This window comes from Odocoileus virginianus, chromosome 18 (genome assembly GCF_023699985.2).
Source record: "Odocoileus virginianus isolate 20LAN1187 ecotype Illinois chromosome 18, Ovbor_1.2, whole genome shotgun sequence".
NCBI lineage: Eukaryota > Metazoa > Chordata > Mammalia > Artiodactyla > Cervidae > Odocoileus > Odocoileus virginianus.
Window position 1 is genome coordinate 38883673 of NC_069691.1, and position 17021 is coordinate 38900693.

The 17021-nt window shown below is 45.6% G+C and overlaps 1 protein-coding gene across 3 annotated transcripts in view; it reads right to left on the reverse strand.

Annotated features, from left to right (window-relative positions):
- Nucleotides 1–17021, reverse strand: part of MOB3B (MOB kinase activator 3B) — a 239334-nt gene that overhangs the window by 21957 nt on the left and 200356 nt on the right. The gene's annotated exons all lie outside the window — the stretch shown is intronic.

A 17021-nucleotide genomic window follows, 5' to 3' on the forward strand; every position in this document is an offset into this window, starting at 1 on the left:
CCAGCCGACACCCCCTTCCCCACAGGAAACTTCTGAGGAAGCAGGGCTTCCCTGGCGGCTCAGACGGTAAAGAATCTGCCTGCGATGCAGGAGACCCAGGGTTGATCCCTAAGAGGACCTTGCAAACAGGCGTGTCAGGTGCTCAGAGACTCGGTCAGAAAACCATACCAGTGTGCTGGTTAAAGAAATAGCCTAGTACACACAGCAGATCGAGGTAAATACTTTTGCACTCGTAAGACTAAATAAGGCAACTGCTTCAAGATACATATACTGAAAAATTAAGTGGCCATTTAGTTATGCTCAGTACTTGTACTATGGGCCAGGTACCTGGGAGATGAGGTCACTCTTCTCAAGGAGGTATACAGTTTATCAGGGAGAAGAAGATATAAAATACAATGATATAAACGTAACTCTTTAGAGGAGGGGATGATGCATAGTGGAACCCAATCTCCCCACATTTAGATCTCACTCTGTCCTCACTGGGCTTTCCTGATGGCTCAGTGGAAAAGAAGCTGCCTTCCAAAGCAGGAGTCTCGGGTTGCACCCCTTGGTTGGGAAGATCCGTGGAGAAGGAGATGGCAACTCCAGTACTCTTGCCTGGGAAACCCCACGGACAGAGGAGCCGGGTGGGCTGCAGCCCAAGGGGTGGCTGAGAGTCGGACACGACCGAGCGACTGAGCACAGAGTCTGACTTCGCCAGGGCCCTGAGTAACCTCCCTGCACCTTTGGGTTTTAGCTCGAGTGGCCCTTCTCCAGGGTTACCTTCCCGAACCTCCTGTCCTGCTCTTCCATGGCACCCGTCTTCACAATGGGAAGAGTCTATTATCTGTTGCATTCCTGCTTCCTGGATTCATCCCTTGTAAGATCTTGTAAGGTCCATGGAGAAAGGGGCTGTGCCTGCTGTCTGCTGTTTTCCCGATGCCTGGCAAGTGATGATGGAGAAAGCTTTGTCTAATCCAGCGGGGAATGGGCCCACAGTATCCTCATCTGTGAGACGGACCAGTGATGCCTACTGAGGTGAGTGGGAAGCTTGAAAGTACTGATGTGCACAGGCTCAGTACACGTTCCCACAAAGAGTCGGACAGACTGAGTGACTAAGCACACTTGCTCAAGGGAAGCCCGGCCGAAGCCGAGCCTGCAAACGTGCTTTTGCGGCTGGAGCAGAGGGGCTGGGGCAGGATGGGGGCACAGGGCTGGGGAGACAGGTGACCACGCTATGGTGTGAGTAAGGACCCAGGCACTTGGTGTGGGGATGGAGATGATGACAACCTGAAGAGGGATTTGCTGTTCCTCTGTTAGGCTTCCAAAGGTTCTTGTGTTTTTGGTTAACTTTTTAAGAGAGAAAATGAGGTGGGAATGCAAAGTGTGTGCGCATGTGTGTCTATGTGTGGGAGAAAGAGACAGAGAGGAAGTGAAGGAGAGATCATGGCATCAAGACAATTTTGGTTTTATAACTAATTCTTGTAATTGTTTGCAATGGGTCAGTGTTACAGAAAGAAAAGATCTTTTGGGTGGTTATATCATTGTCTCTGGGTAAAACTTTGACTGAAGAGAAATCCAGGCCTCAGAGCAGAAATAATGTGCTCAAGGTGAGCTGGTGGGCTGAACGGGTAAGATGAATGGGAAGCTGCAGGCCTAAATGCTAAGGGTTACTTCCATCAAGTGAAGTCTGCTGTCCACCAGCCTCAGTTTCCCTCATGGCTCCACAGTTATCACTTCATGTAACCCTAACTCTGATTCTGTGAAGTAAGGTTTGCCATCCCCATTGGCCTGATCAGGAAGCCGGCACAGAAACGGAGAAGAATTTATCAAAGTCACTCAGAAAGTGGCAGAAGTGAGATTTAAACTCAGGTCTATCTGGGTGCAAAAGCCGGCTCTTTCCACTAAACTGTGTGATCATGGTTTAAAATCTCTGAAACATTCTTTTTCTTTTTCTTTTTGAAACATTCTTATGACTATGCATTTGGGTGCCAGTGACTTAGTAATTAAAATGTATTAATTACAGATGGTTGCAATCATTCCTGAATGTTCAAAATGCCAAAGAGATATTGTTTCTTTACCCAGACCGATGCCACTTCGAATTACAAGTACAGTGGGTAAATACTAAAACAATTATGTCCCTAAATACGAAACAATTATGCCACAATCATAGACACTAGAAATTTGGAAGGCTTTTGGAAAGTTTGAGAGGATATGGAACTTCAGCAAAGGTACAATGAGTCTGTGAAAAGGCAGGACCAGTGCTTTCCCCACCACACCATGCAGCCTCACACACAAGAGAAAGACTGTTTATGAGGAAGCTTCTTAACATTCTTACAGGGAATGAATGGTTGAACTAGATCTGAAACTTGAGGAAGGCTCAGTTGGATCTGCCCTTCAAAAGCCTATAAGCTGAATGGATAAGGAAGTTGTGGTCCATATACACAAGGGAATATTACTCGGCTATAAAAATGAACGCATTTGAGTCAGTTCTAATGAGGTGGATGAACCTAGAGCCTATGATACAGAGTGAAGTAAGTCAGAAAGAGAAAGACAAATACCATATATTAACACATATATATGGAATCTAGAAAGATGGTACCAACAATCCTATGTGCAGGGCAGCAAAGGAGACAGAGACGTAATGGACTCAGTGGGAGGAGAGGGTGGGATGACTTGAGAGAATAGCACTGAAGCATGTACATTACCACAGGTAAAAGAGGTAACCAGCGCAAGTTTGATGTATGTATCAAGCAGGGCACCCAAGGCCAGGTTGTCCTCTGACAGCCTGGAGGGACGGGGTGGGGAGGAAGTGGGAGGGGGGCGAGGGGTTCAGGATGGAGGGGACACCTGTATACCTATGGTCGATTCATGCTGATGTATGGAAAAAACCGTCACAATATTGGAAAGTAATTATACTCCAATTTAAATAAATAAATAAATAATTTTAAAGCCTATAGGCTTTCACTACTGTATTCTAGTGATTCCCCACTGGGAGGCGCCAATGGGCCGGCTTAAAAAAACAAACCAACCTGGTTCTGAGGATAAAACCTCAAACTAAAAAAACCGAGCTAATATTGGGTTCCATGGGTTTCCTCTCCATCAGAGCCCTCCTGCAGGCATCTAGCAGGGCCAAACACATTGTTTCTTACAGGAAAAGTGGCCTGAACAATAACTATGCAGTTTGCTCTTTAGGGATGAATTTGCTATTGCAGGAGTTACCTGAAGCCACCGTGTCATATTAAGTCCACTATCGAACTCCAGCCTGGAGGAGGGCATGGCAACCCACTCCAGTATTCTTGCCTGGAGAATCTCATGGACAGAGGAGCCTGGCGGGCTACAGTCCATGGCATCGCAAACAGTGAGACACAACTGTTCGCAAAGAACAAGTGCTTAAGAGGTTTCTGCAAAGGTGGTGCGAATTTTCTCAGAAATGTCCCTAAACTCTGTATTTGGCTTGCATACAAAGACTTTTCAAGCACCTGGATTTTAAGAAATCCACACTCCAGTATTCTCGCCTGGAGAATCCCATTGACGGAAGAGCCTGGCGGGCTACAGTCCATGGGGTTGCAAAGAGTCGGACACAATTGAGTGACTAAGCAACAAATTCTTAAGAAAACGATCAGGATTTGGTTGTGCTCCCTCCGTGCCACTGCTTTACATAAGGCAGTAATTGATTCTGTAAAGAACCCCATTCCTTACTCTCAGCAGAACAAATTCCACACTCTGCAGCCGGGCAAACCAAGCTCTTCGTAGCCCCGCCCACCAACCCTGCTCACCTCCGGGTGAAGCCCCGCCCACTCGCCACACCTGCCAGGCAAACTAGATTCTTCCCCGTCTCCAACAGCCCAGTTCTATAAGGCTTCCAGTGGCTTCTCACCGACTGTTTCTTCTACCTAAGAAATGCCTCTGCCCTTCTATGCCTGGCAAACTTTGACATCTTTCAAGATCCAACCATCAAAATATTCTGATTTAGGCACTTGGAAGACAAAGGAAGGGGAATGGTTACAATTAATAATTAAGAACCAAATTCCAGTTTCCAATAGTATATAGGCTATATTAAACAATTGAAGGTGAATGGATGAACTCTTAACAGAAAGGTGTGTTTGTGTGTGTATGTGTGTGTGTATTTATGTTGTGATTATATATATATAAAGTTGTAAAGTGAAAGTGTTAGTTGCTCAGCCGTGTCCGACTCTTGCAACCCCATGGACTGTAGCCTGCCAGGCTCCTCTGTCCAAGGGATTCTCCAAGCAAAACTACTGGAGTGGGTTACCATGCCCTTCTCCAGGGGATCTTCCCCATCCAGAGATGGAAACTGCGTATCTTTACATCTCCTGCATTGGCAGGGGGTTCTTTATCACTAGTGCCACCTGGGAAGCCCAACAGTATTTATGGTTTGATCCAGTTACTTTAGGAAAAAATATAAATTAAGAGTTCAGCATGGTAAGTTCACCTCTGGGTGAATGAAATAATATATGTTATCTATTTCTGGTATTTGCCTTTTACATATTTGCTAGATTTTTTTTTTAATACACATGTAATTTTTCCTAAAAAACAAGCTTCAGTAATTTAAAAAACAAAAACAGAAGTAGGCAAAATCTCCAAATTGAAATCATATTTAGTTCTGGAAATAAAGTTCAAATGATGTTGCCTAATCTTTGTGAGGAAAGGTGGTGAGAGATGAAACCAGCATATCTTTTGCCTAAGATACTCTACCACTTGTGTTCTGATCTAAACATTTTAAAATTAAATGAGCGATCTTTGCCAGCCTTTGAAAGAAGTTTTTTTTTTTTTTAATATACATGGAACAAACTTTCATAAATTCTAGGAATCGAAGCTTATTCTTATCTCTCAGTGTGGCCATTTGTAGAACTGGCCATGGAGGGAATAAATGGTCCAAAGAAGTAAAATGATTTATTCCAGGTCGCACAAATAATTTCTTACATGACCAAGACTGAAGAAACCAACTGACTTAAGCTTACTACACCCTACACACCATCATACATTTTAGGAACTGAATTTTCACATGGAATAAAGAAATGTGATATTTATTAAGTGTCAATCATCATGCTACCATAGCCATATGAATAAGTTAATATTAGGAATTATAAAAACAAGCTCCAAAAAACAGTGACAGAAATCACAGAATCACAGGCTGCTGTTCAACACTGTCGTTCCAGAGACGTGACGATCACTTGAGAGGGAGGGAGTGACTTGCTGAAGGTCGAAGGCTGGTGATGGCAGCAGCAGGACTCCTGACCTGTGGACTCTGCACTTCGTGTTGATCTCTGAGAGGCAGTTTGTGCAAACGAGGATTTCTCAGAGTCACCTCAGCATGCTTCAGGTAAAATTCCTCTCGCATTGTTGGCTCTCCTTCACCTAAACCTTAAACCTGAATGTCTCACAGCATTCACACCAGTTCCCAGCTACAGCAACTAGCATTGGTCTGGACTCCCCAGCCACTCAGCTGCCGCTCTCCAACGCCCCTTCTTAAACCCAGGGCAATGCCCATATATGTTTTCCTTTGCTCCTCTCCTCCTAAAGCACCTCTCCTCCCAACTCCAGCTTCCTTCAAGGCTCTCGATCAGTGTCCCTCCTCAGGGACACCCTTCCCATCTCAGCCCCATGAAGTCTCAGGCGCTCCTCTTTTGGTTTCCCTTCGTGCCCAGAGCATCTCTCACATTGTTCTATGATAGTTTATTATTTCCTGGTTCCGGCAAGACATTGTTCTTGAAGAGATGAACCATGACTTGTTTCTGTTTGGACCCTGGTGCACAAGACCTGGCACATTTAAGGTGTTAATTAGACTAACATCCAATGAAGAGGAACAATTATTAGGTCTTAAAGTCCCTGTAAAATGAGAGCTGGAAAGAGATACAAACTGAACACCTCAATATGGGGGGGGTGGTGCAGTTATGCTTATTATGTGTGCATGTCTGACTCTTTGGAACCTCATGGACTTCTTGCCCACCAGGCTCCTCTGTCCATGGAATTTGCTTCTTGTTTAAAACTCTGTGAAGTAGGCAGTGCTTTTTTCTAATTTACAGATGAGGGGAAACAGAGGCTCAGAGGATTGAAGTAACTTGCCCAAGTTCCCATAGCTAGCAAGTGGGAAGGATAAAGGTTTGAGTCCAGATTTGGTTGACTCAGAAACAAAAATAATTAAACAAACAAGTCCTGTTTCCATTACTCCAGTGGGAGGGGAAATAAAAGAAAAGGAGTGAGGTTCTTTGTTTTTCTAGTGCTTTAACATATTTTGGACCATAAAGAATGCTGGGAGTTGAAGAATCGATGCTTTTGAACTGTGGTGCTGGAGAAGACTCTTGAGGGTCCCTTTCACAGCAAGGAGATCAAAGCAGTCAACCCTAAAGGAAATCAACCCTGAATATTCATTGGAAGGACTGATGTTGAAGCTGAAGCTCCAATAGTTTGGCCACCTGATGTGAAGAGTCAACTCAATGGAAAAGACCCTGATGCTGGGAAAGATTGAGGGCAGAGGAGAAGGGGGTGACAGAGGATGTGATGGTTGGATCACATCACTGGCTCAGTAGACATGAGTTTGAGCAAACTCCAGGAGATAGTGGAGGACAGGGAAGCCTGGAATGCTGCAGTCCATGGGGTCACAAAAAGTTGGACACGATTGAGCGACCGAACAACAACAAAACATATATTTGGTTTAGAAATCCTACAGCAACAGCATTTTAAAGCCAATTTCTTGTTTTCAATTCACCGATTTTCTGCTAATTCTGAGAAACAAGGAGAAAGGGGGAGGAAGAAATATTGGAAATAAATTCATGATTGAGGAAGAACAGGACACAAAGAGATGAAAGAAAGGTGGGTGTGGAAGGCGTAGCAGTGTGGTAAGAATGAGAAGACTGTGCCCAAAGCTTGGTGAAAAAGACCTTTGTGTAAACGGGCCCCTCCCCACACCAGCCACCACTACAATGAGGTAGTTTGAAGTACACAGAATATCTTTAGCTGCGGCACTAAGACAGAAGTAAATTCCTTCTCAGCTCAGAGCACACACACACACACGTGTGCACACAAGCATATGGCTCTTTCCTTCTCTGATAATGGAGCTTCACCAACACATGTTGAAGGCAATATGTCAAGGTTATAGGCTCAGAAGAGGCAAAAGCAAAACGGTGACTCCACCCCAAAGGGCCCGGGGTTGGGGTGGGGAAGCGCTCCTTTTCTAAAATGCTTCCTTGAGACCAATCAGCGGCACAGCCTCAGGACCCCAGTTCCTCGAAGCCCCCTAACCTGGAGCATGGCCAGGCCTCACCTGTCATCAATCTCCTCTCAGATAAAGACAGATTTGGGACAGTGGGTGTGAACTGCAGCGTGAGATACAGAGACCACATTCCTGGCCAGCCTGGGGGGACAGGATGTGAGTAAAACACCATAACTGGGAAGACTTTTTCATTCCTGACAGCACAGTTAGCGCCCCCCTCCACCCGGGGTGGGGGCCGTAGCCAGGTCGGGAAGATGACTTTCTGTGGGCCCTCCACCCTACAAATCCCATTTCTTAAAGACTTCAAAACCTCCAAGTTGTATCCATATTATCCCTTTTTTTCTTTAGCTGTTGGCTATTTTCCCCTCCCTTAACAAGTGTGTGGGTTGAAAATGGTGACCATTTCAAAAATTTCATTTCTCAAGGGTCTGCTAATCACGCGCCGCCCCCCTCCCCATCCTCCCCCATCCATTCCAGACAATGTGCTGCTTGCTGATGACTGGGCTAGGACTTCACCAGAATCAATCCACGCGCCCCTCAGGGTCCTCAGATCCTGTCAATACCCGTTTCCCTCTGGCCCTGTTTCTACACTGGAGGTCAAGCAGGTATTTTGCTATTTCCTCATCTCAGTATCTAACCCACTGGGAGCAAAGCAAGTCCCTCTGGAACTGGCAGTTTTCCTGGAGAAGCAGAGAGGATAAGAACCAAAAGGAAAGTTAGCTGGCATCAGCAAGGATGCTGTGATTGTTAGCTAAAACGCATGGGGCAACATGGGGTAACATGGGGTGATTTCTGAGTGTGGACAGGGACAAGGGTTCAATGAGGACTCTTCTAGCATTATGATGCTATGAGAAGCATGCCACACTGGTGTCAAAATAACTACAGGGGTAGACTTCCCTGGTGGTTCAGTGGTAAAGAATTCACCTGCAAGCCAGGAGACCTGAGTTCGATCCCTGGGTTGGGAAGACCTCCTGGAAAAGGACATGGCAACCCACTCTAGTATTCTTGCCTGAAGAATCCCATGGATGGAGCAGCCTGGTGGGCTATAGTCCATGGGGTCACAAAGAGTCCAACACAACCGAGTGACTAACGTTTTCAATTTCCACTTTCCATTTCTCGTCTCACACGCTAGCAAAGTAATCCTCAAAATTCTCCAAGCCAGGCTTCAACAGTACGTGAACTGTGAACTTCCAGATGTTCAGGCTGGATTTAGAAAAGGCAGAGGAACCACAGATCAAATTTCCAACATCTGTTGGATCATGGAAAAAGCACAAGAGTTCTAGAAAAACATCTGCTTTCTTGACTACACCAAAGCCTTTGACTGTGTGGATCACAACAAACTACGAAAAATTTTAAAGAGATGGGAATACCAGCCCACCTTACCTGCATCCTGAGAAATCTGTATGCAGGTCAAGAAGCAACAGTTGGAACTGGACATAGAACAACAGACTGGTTCCAAATCCGGAAAGGAGTACATCAAGGCTGTACATTGTCACCCTGCTTATTTAACTTATATGCAAAGTACATCATGCAAAATGCCGGGCTGGATGAAGCACAAGCTGGAATCAAGATTGCCGGGAAAAATATCAACCTCAGATACACAGATGACACCACCCTTATGGCAGAAAGTGAAGAACTAAAGAGCCTCTTGATGAAAGTGAAAGAGGAGAGTGAAAAAGCTGGCTTAAAACTCAACATTCAGAAAACTAAGATCATGGCATCCAGTCCCATCACTTCATGGCAAATAGATGGGGAAACAGTGTCAGACTTTATTTTTCTGGGCTCCAAAATCACTGCAGATGGTGACTGCAGCCATGAAATTAAAAGACACTTGCTCCTTGGAAGGAAAGTTATGACCAACCTAGACAGCATATTAAAAAGTAGAGACATTACTTTACCAATAAGGTCCATATAGTCAAAGCTATGGTTTTTCCAGTAGTCATGTATGGATGTGAGAGTTGGACCATAAAGAAAGCTGAGCACTGAAAAATTGATGCTTTTGAACTGCAGTGTTGGAGAAGACTCTTGAGAATCCTTTGGACTGCAACGAGATCCAACCAGTCCATCCTAAAGGAAATCAGTCCTGAATATTCATTGGAAGGACTGATGCTGAAGCTGAAACTCCAATACTCTGGCCACCAGATGCAAAGAGCTGACTCACTGAAAAAGTCCCCAATGCTGGGAAAGATTGAAGGCAGGAGAAGGGGATGACAGAGGATGAGATGGTTGGATGGCATCACCGACTTGATGGACATGAGTTTGAGTAAGCTCCAGGAGTTGGTGATGGACAGGGAAGCTTGCGTGCTGCAGTGTGTGGGGTCACAAAGAGTTGGACACGACTGAGCAACTGAACTGAACTGAACTGATTCCTCTTCATCCCGTACCAGATAGTCTCAGCAAGTTCAAGTGACTGCAGGGCCTGCCCCGCTCATCTCTCCAGCCTGGCACACACCTTGCTTCTGTTTGTTTCTGCAAGGAGAGCCCCATTTCCTGAGTCAGTCACCTGTTCTTCGTTCAAGCCCTGCCTAAGTGTCTCCAGATGGGAGACAGAGCTTTTAGGGAAAGGGAACAGGACTCCAGGGGTGAGGGGAGAGAGAAGGAGGATTGGGCGGGCCCCAGAGCTGGCTTCTAACATGTGCTCTGGCAGCCACCACTCCCTCAGACAGTCCTCAGCTCTGAAGGGCAGTGTTTCATTTCAAGGGGGAACCCAGGAAAATATCAGGCTGCAGGGAAATCCTTGGAACGAGAGAGAAGAGGAGAAAATAAAAGCAAGTAAGAAAATACAAAACACCCTCAGCCACTCTCTGGCCTGTCCCTGTGGGGACAGCTGGTCTTCAGAAGGTGGAAACAAGGGCGGGGGCAGCTCCCTCCCCCTCCAGACACAGGGCGGCTGCGCAGCTCAGAGGCAGAGCGACCCGGCCCTCCCGGCCAGAGGGTCTCTGCTCTTGGTTTCCAGAATCCAGATAGCATGTGTGGCAGGAAATGACAATGACCTTGACAGTTCCGGGGGGCTCGGTAAGAAGCCTCTGTTCCGCCCCAGCGCAGGACCGAACCACTGAGGATGACTCGGCCTTCGCTGCAACAGGGCCTCTCAACGCGCTCGCCAGTGCGACCTCTTGGGTCTCCTGGGTGAACGGAACCACTCAGAGCGGTTCCGTGATCTGGACCTGCCGGAGGGCTGAGCACTGGGAGCCGCCCCCGAGTCTCTGTGGCCACGCCCCCGAGTCTCTGTGGCCACGCCCCCTGGGCTAAGCGCACTTTTTCTGCACTGAGGGCCTCGAAGCCCCGAGGACGCCCCGCCTCCCAGTGGTCCTGTGGGCGGGGTTTCTGGGCCGGAAGTTTCTGTTCCTTAGGGCAAACTTGCCACAGTGTAAAGAGCAGGTGCCTTGGGCCAGACTCAAGCTCCGGGCCTGAACACTGCTTAAAAGCTATCCCCCCCCCTTTTTTTCTTCTTTGAACTTTTTATTTTGTATAGGGGTATAGCCTATTAAAAATGTTGTGACCGTGGCCAGTGAACAGCGAAGGGACTCAGCCAAACATTACATCAATTCATTCTCCAGACTCCCCTCCCATCCAGGCTGTCCTATATCACTGAGCAGAGTTCTGTGTGGTATACAGTATGTCCTTATTGGTTATTCGTTTTAAATATAGCAGTGGGTACATGTCTATACCAAACTCCCTAACTATCCCTTCCTACCAGCAAGCATCAGTTTGTTCTCTAAGTCTGTGAGTGTCTTTCTGTTTTGTAAGTTTGTCTGCGTCGGTTCTTTTTAGATTCCACACATAAGGGACGTCATATGATACTCCTCCTTCTCTGTCTTATTTCACTCACTATGACACTCTCTAGGACCATCATGTTGCTACAGATGGCATTGATTCATTCTTTTTAATGGCTGAGTAATATTCCACTGTATTCTTACTGTCACTGTGCCTGTAAAGATGAAGAAAGAATACCAGGGGGAAACTGATGCACCAGTCACCTTAAATGATTTTTGGAACAAAGCTTTATACATATCAATAACTTGATGAATGAATGAATGAAGTAGTGCCAGATCACAAAATATGGAGCGAGCAAGATAAGCAGTAGTCTCTGAGCCTTAATTGATCAATAGAAGTGTATTGTGTTGCTGAAGAGTAGTTTCCACACTTCCGGCCCTTCTCTCTTTGAGCCATATTGTGCTCAATGCTTTGCCCTCATCACTCCATTCAGTCCTTATATCAGTCTTCTGGGGTGAGTGATTTTAACCTCATTTTACAGATGGCAGAACTGGTTACAGGTTACATATCTTGGTAGAAGTCACACAGTTCATGAGGATAGCCAGGGTTGAAACTTGAAAATCTGTCTTCCTAACTAGTCCACCTTAGCACAAAGCATTGCTCTGAACAGATCTTCACTCACATCTGTATGTGCTTTCTACTGAGTCTTTGAGATGATGGCCATAGAAAACCAGCGGTGGCCACGGAGGGGAGGGCGTTGGGAACCAGGCCATGAAGGGCGGAGTCAGGCATGGGAGGCCCGCAGTGGGGTGGGGTGGGGGCGCTGCAAGCTCTCCTGGCTAGCATCCTCAAGTCTGAAGTCCTGTAGGGCAGACAGGGCAGCCAGACTACAAACACCTAAAAAAATTCTCCCAACTTTAAGTATACACGTGAGCCAACCATCACACAAGAATTTAAAATGTTCTTTCTGCATTCTTTTCAGAACGTGGATGGCAAATAAGCCAAAAGAAATAAAAATAGAAACATGGCAAGCCGGACCTTCCTACACAGGAAAGAACAACATTTATTTGATTAATTCTGTTCCTAAACAGCAGTCCACATCACTGGCACACAGGGCGGTCCCCCTGGGTGTGTGTGTGTGTGTGAATATGTGCACATATATGCACAACCCCAAGTACACGCATACATATGTATGCACAGATAAACACACTGACCTGCCACCCACAGAGAATATTTATTCATACTCATACGAGAATCAAACTGCTCTTCTTTCCCCTAATCCTGCAAACATTAAAAGTAAGCCACTTTACATAAACACATTCAGTCTCTTGATTTACACCAGTTCTTACAAGGGCAGAGCTGCACATTTTTGAAGCTCTCTCTTTTAACCACAGGAGATGGGTTACAGAGGCATGGCTGGCTGCCTCATCGCGTATCATGAAAGCAAGGGCATTAATCAAAAATGCTTGGACCTCAGGACTTCCCAGCTGGTCCGGGGGTGAAGAATCCGCCTGGCAGTGCAGGGGACGCAGGTTAGATTCCCTGATTGGGAAACTAAGATCCCACATGCTGCTGAGTAACTAAGCCCATGAAACTGCAAATACCGAAGCCCTCGTGTGTACTCCGGAGCCTATGCACCACAACCAGAGAGTAGGCATGCTTCAGGAAAAATCCCACATGACGCAACTAAGACCCATCAAAGTAAATAAAAAAATTTTTTTTGTTTAAAAAAACTCTTGCAAAAGGAGATAGATTGAACTCAACTCCTCTAAAACAAAGGCAGACAGAAACAAAAAGTTTCATCATCACTGCATTTCTCAAGACCTTTTCAGCAGACCCCTGTAGGTCCCCATGCTTTTTGCCATTCTGACTCACTCGGCAGATCTGCTGACATGCCCTCCCCGCTCCCATCCTTCTGACTGGGGCACTGTTCCTTAGCACTTGACCATAACAGGGCATGCATGCATGCTAAGTTGCTTCAGTCGTGGCCCATTCTTTGTGACCCCATGGACCATAGCCTGCCAGGCTCCTCTGTCCAAGGGATTCTCCAGACAAGAATGCTGATGTGGGTTGCCATGTCCTCCTCTAGAGGATCTTCTTCTTGATCCAGGGACTGAACCTGCCTCTCTTAACATCTCCTGCATTGGCAGGGGGATTCTTTACCACTAGCGCCCCTGACAGTGCATGGATCCAGCCTAATTTCTGCTCAAAGCAATCCTACCTATAACCCAACAAGGCACAGTCTGTCTCTCTGGTGGTTGCCTGCTCCCCTGTCCTCCTTCCCTTCTCGGCCTGCCCCACCTCCTCCACGCCCTGTATGAGGTCCACACAGGTATCCGGGTTCTGACTCCCGGCCTCCCGCACCCTGAGTGGGGCAGCACAACTGGAGTCATTTACAGCAGATGGTCCTTAAGCCCCTTGTTTTGAGATGAACTGAGGGTGATGGAGAGTTCCAGAAAAACATCTACATCTGCTTCACTGACTACGCCAAAGCCTTTGACTGTGTGAATCACAACAAACTGTGGAAAATTCTTAAAGAGATGGGAATACCAGACCACCTGACCTGCATCCTGAGAAATCTGTATGCAGGTCAAGAAGCAATAGTTAGAACCAGACATGGAACAACAGACTGGTTCCAAATAGGAAAAGGAGTCCGTCAAGGCCGTATATTGTCACCCTGCTTATTTAACTTATATGCAGAGTACATCATGAGAAATGCTGGGCTGGAAGAAGCACAAGCTGGAATCAAGATTGCAGGGATAAATATCAATAACCTCAGATACGCAGATGACACCACCCTTATGGCAGAAAGTAAAGAAGAACTAAAGAGTCTCTTGCTGAAAGTGAAAGAGGATTGTGAAAAAGTTGGCTTAAAACTTAACATTCAAAAAACTAAGATCATGGCATCCAGTCTCACCACTCCATGGCAAACAGATGGGGAAACCACAGAAACATTGACAGACTTAATTTTCTTGGGCTCCCAAATCACTGCAGATGGTGACTGCAGCAATGAAATTAAAAGATGCTTGCTCCTTGGAAGAATAGCTATGACCAAAGCAGAGACATTACTTTGCCGACAAAGGTTGGTCTAGTCAAAGCTATGGTTTTTCCAGTGGTCATGTATGGGTGTGAGAGTTGGACCATAAAGAAAGCTGAGCACTGAAAAATTGATGCTTTTGAACTATGGTGTTGGAGAAGACTCTTGAGAGTCCCTTGGACTGCAAGGAGATCAAGCCAGTCAATCCCAAAGGAAATCAGTCCTGAATATTCATTGGAAGGACTGATGATGAAGTTGAAGTTCCAATACTTTGGCCTGATACAAAGAACTGACTAATTGGAAAAGACCATGATACTGGGAAAGATTGAAGGCAGGAGGAGAAGAGAATGACAGAGGATGAGATGGTTGGATGGCATCACTGACTCAATGGACGTGAGTCTGAGCAAGCTCTAGGAGTTGGTGATGGACAGGGAAGCCTGGCATGCTGCCGTCCATGAGGTCGCAAAGAGTCAGACACGACTGAGCAATTGAATTGAACTGAACTGAGGGTGACTGAATGCACACACACCCTCTGAGGGATGGAACAGATTTTAGTGTGGCCCAGTACCCACCTGTTGGGTTGCCCAGCTCTTTGAGGACTGTATGTGAGAGGGCAGGTAAGGAATTCTCCCCCATTTGCTCCTGTCACTGGCCTTTTCATGTGGATGGGGTGGAGAGGGAAAGGTACAGAGGGAAAGCATTCCCAGTGTTGGTTAGGCTGCAGACTCAGACTTTTATTCATCCTGTGAAATGAGACAAGTTTAATGGATCTAGCTCTTGATGACATTCAAAAATTCCTGAAGAAGCATGATTTGTCATTCTGGGTGTGACCTGAACTTCAAGGGCATGGGTCCCTGGAGGAAGAATTTACCTCCCCAGGAGAAAACAAAGGACTCCATAGAAAAGGGTCAGTCTGGCTGAATTCAGCACAGGACACAGCTTGTCATCATGTAATAAGACCTCTATCCTGTGTCAGATGAAAACATACAGAGACTTTTCTTCCTCAGTCGGCCTGTAATTGAGGAAGTTTGTAGTTTCTTAGCAATCTCATTTTTTCGGTGGACACAAAGTATTATGTTGATAGGGTAAATAAACATGAAACAAACTGAATTTTCATTTTAATAAAATAAGGCCTATTGCTAGGAATTTACCACCAATTGAAACATGTTCTCAAGCTCCCAAAAAGAGAAAAGTAGCCTTCCCAGAGTTTAGGGCCTGATCACCATTCCCATTTTGTAACTTTCATCTGTATGAGGGTGGGGGGGGTGGGGGCGGTCATGGTGCTTCCCCTATGGAGAACTGAATTTGAGGAAGGTTACATGGATTACATGGTTAATACCTGGCAGAGTGCCCAAGGTTATATAGTTAATACCTGACAAAGCAAGAATTTGAACCAGGATCTGTCATTTGCATCTTGTCCACAGCCTTTGAAATCCTATTTTTGCAGCCCTTGGCCCAAGTTGAAGCCCACCTATTTTGTTTCCAGGTGGTGCTAGTGGTAAAGAACCTGCCTGCCAATGCAAGAGGCATAAGGGTTCAGTCTCTGGGTCAGGAAGATCCCCTGGAGGAGGGCATGGCAACCCACTCCAGTATTCTTGCCTGGAGAATCCCCACGGACAGAGGAGCCTGGTGGGCTACAGTTCAAATGGTTGCAAAGAGTCGGACACGCCTGAAGCGACTTAGCACACAGCACATAAGCTAAGAATGATTTTTAAACAGTTGAAAAAAATCAAAAGAAGAATATTTCCTGATGCATAAACAAATGACATTTAAATTTCAATCCCCAGCCAATAAAGGTGAAATTGGAACCCAGTCACACCTTTTGTTTATGTGTAATATCAGGTTGCTTTCCCATGTTGAGTAGTTGTGATGGAGACCATTTATGTCCCAACAAGCCAAAACACTCAATATCTGGACCTTTTCAGAAAAAGTTTGCTGGCACTGTTCTGTACCCTATTGGTACCTCCAGCAGTGGGACTCTATGGTTTTAAAGTCCACGTGATTATAAATGGTCCCCTTTCCAAAATTAAACCTAGCTATAAAAAGTCCAATATCTCTATCTTGAGAAACAGTAATGCTACATGAGGAAGAAGACACATGTGAAATAAAAATGGAGTAAACTCTATACGTTCTTGCCTCCCTGATAGCTAAACTTTGATGACTTTTAGAGTACATCACTTTGCTGACAAATGTCCCTATAGTCAATGCTATGGTTTTTGCAGTAGTTGTGGATGGATGTGAAAGTTCAACCAAAAGGAAGGCTGAGCATCAAAGAATTGATGCTTTCGAATTGTAGTGCTGGAGAAGACTCTTGAGAGTCCCTTGGACAGCAGGGAGATCCAAACCAGTCAATCCTAAAAGAAATCAACTCTGAATATTCACTGGAAGGACAAATGCTGAAGCTTCAATACTTTGGCCACCTGACGTGAAAAGCCAACTCATTGGAAAAGACCCTGATGCTGGGAAAGATTGAGGGCATGAGGAGAAGGGTGGGACAGAGGATGAGATGGTTGGATGGCATCATCAACTCAATGGACATGAGTTTGAGCAAACTCCAGGAGACAGTGAAGGAGGGAGGCCTGGCATGCTGCAGTCCTTGGGGTTGCAAAGAGTCGGGCATTACAGAGTGACTGAACAAGGGTACAAGAGGAGGCAAAGACTTTTTTTCTTATTCTTGGATTCCCAATTAATGAACCATGAAAACAAGATGAATTTTACATAAAGAGAATGTACTTTATAGGACTAAAGTAATTTTTACTCATTAGGGCTCCTTCTTCACTTGTTCTCTGATATTTTATTATGAAGGTGTAATTCTAACCTTTTTAGCAACAGAGGTCACTGTTCTCAGTATAAGAGGGAAATCACCCAACGTATTAAAAGGTGGTGGCCACACTGCTTCAGCTCAGGAGAAATGAAAGGAGATACCATCTTCCTTTGCATACTTCTTGTTCTCCTTTCTGACCTCTATTGCACATTCTAAAGACCTGGCTCACATGTGAAACAAAATTTAAAACCATACCTATCACAATGAAGAGTTCTGGAGATGGATGA